This window comes from Pipistrellus hanaki (assembly GCF_964339955.1).
Source record: "Pipistrellus hanaki genome assembly, chromosome: 5".
Taxonomy (NCBI): domain Eukaryota; kingdom Metazoa; phylum Chordata; class Mammalia; order Chiroptera; family Vespertilionidae; genus Pipistrellus; species Pipistrellus hanaki.
This window is the reverse complement of record NC_140507.1, coordinates 53,588,092-53,590,179: the sequence shown is the minus strand read 5'-3', so window position 1 is coordinate 53,590,179 and position 2,088 is coordinate 53,588,092. Positions and strand designations below refer to the sequence as shown.

At 44.0% G+C, this 2,088-nt stretch overlaps 1 pseudogene across 1 annotated transcript; it reads left to right on the top strand.

Annotated features, from left to right (window-relative positions):
* The first annotated feature begins 438 nt into the window (after nt 1-438).
* Nucleotides 439-1,818, top strand: LOC311623289 (nucleophosmin-like; annotated as a pseudogene). Its single transcript has 2 exons — nt 439-687; nt 894-1,818. The product of its transcript is annotated as a nucleophosmin-like (transcript).
* The last annotated feature ends 270 nt before the right edge of the window (nt 1,819-2,088 follow it).

Sequence of the window (2,088 nt, the reverse complement as noted above, 5' to 3'; positions counted from 1 at the left end):
CCACCTGCCGGACCCACAGGGCATGAAGCAGATGCCCACGTACACATCATGGCAAACCACATTAATGGGAAAACCACTCAATGAACCCAACTTGACACGAAAACTGTAATTTCAGACGGGCTGGCGTGGCTCAGTGGTTGAGTGTTGACCTACTAATAAGGAGGTCACGGTTGGATTCCCAGTCAGGGCACATGCCTGGGCTGCAGGCTTGATCCCCAGTGTGGGGCATGCAGAAGGCAGCCAATCAATGATTCTCTCTCATCATTGATGTTTCTATCTCTCTCCCTCTCCCTTTCTCTCTGAAATCAATACTAATAATAACAATAATAATAACAACAACAATAAACTAACTTTAAAGGAAATGGGTCCTATGGAGCATCTTCTTCTTTAAAAAAAAGGTATTTTTTTCCTTTTCCCTGGTGGGATTCAGGCCTGGGCATGTGTTCTGAGGCACAGAAGCCGTTTATCTCCATCTGCCTTCTCTCGCACCCAAGTGCGTGCCACCACTCCCAGAACTACCTTTTCGGTTGTGAACTAAAGGCCGACAAAGATGATCACTTTAAGGTGGATAATGATGGAAATGAGCACCAGTTATCTTTATGAACGTTCGGTTGAGGGGCTGGTGCAAAGGATGAGCTGCACATTGCTGAAGCAGAGGCAATGAATTACGAAGGCAGTCCAGTTAAAGTAGGGGTGTTGAACTCAATCAGAGAAGGGGCCAAAATCTAAAATCCAGCCTAAATCGCGGGCCGAATGGTTTACTGAACAGTCATAAACTGACAATGTCATAAACTGACAGCGGAGTGCAGTGATGACAGCGCGGTGCGGGCCACATTGCAAGGCCTGGCGGGCTGGATTTGGCCCGCGGGCCTTGTGTTTGACACATGTGAGTTAAAGGAACACTGGCGACTTTGACAATGTCTGTACATTCGACGGTGTCCCTTGGTGGCTGTGAAATACCACCACCTGCGGTCTTGTGATTAAGGTGTGGTTCAGGCCTGTGCATGCCAGTGGACAGCACTTAGTTGCTGTGGAGAAAGATGCAGAGTCAGAAAATGGCGAGGAGGAGGATGTCAAACTCCTAAGAATGTCTGGAAAGCATTTCCTGCCCCTGGAGGTGGTAAGAAAGGTTCCACAGAAAAAAGTAAAACTTGCTGCTACTGCTGATGATGATGAGGAGGAGGAGGAGGTAGAGGAAGAGATGGAGGAGGATTTTGATGATGAGGAAACCTAATAAAAAGCTCCAGTAAAGAAATCCATATGAGATTTGCATTTCTTTACTGGAAACCCAAAAAATGCACAAAAATCAAACCAGAATGGAAATGACTCAAAACCATCAACACCAAGATCAAAAGGTCAAGAATCCTTAAAAACAAACAAACAAACAAACAAACAAACCAAAAAAACCAACAACTTCTAAAACACTGAAAGGACCTAGTTCTGTAGAAGACATTAAAGCAAAAATGCAAGCAAGTATAGAAAAGCATGGTTCTCTTCCCACAGTGGAAGCCAAGTTCATTAATTATGTGAAGAATTGTTTCCAGATGACTGATGTGGAAGCTATTCAAGATCTCTGGCAGTGGAGGAAGTCTCTTTAAGAAAAGAATTTAGACAGTCTGTTAAAATTTTCTGTCTTATTTCATTTCTGCACAGTTGATATCTGGCTGTCCTTTTTATAATGCAGAGTGAGAACTTTCCCTGCCTGATAAATGTTGGCCAGGTTCCATTGCCAAGAATGTGTTGTCCAAAATGCCTGTTTAGTTTTTAAAGATGGAACTCCACCCTTTGCTTGGTTTTAAGTATGTATGGAATGTTATGATAGGGCCGTGGTCTGCAAACTGTGGCTCGCGAGCCACATGCAGCTCTTTGGCCCCTTGAGTGTGACTCTTCCACAAAATACCATGGCCTGGGCGAGTCTATTTTGAAGAAGTGGCATTTAGAAGAAGTTTAAGTTTAAAAAATTTGGCTCTCAAAAGAAATTTCAATCATTGTACTGTTGATATTTGGCTCTGTTGACATATGAGTTTGCCGACCACTATGCTAGGGCATAGAAGTAGGGATGGTCAGACAGTTGGGAATGGTGGGGAG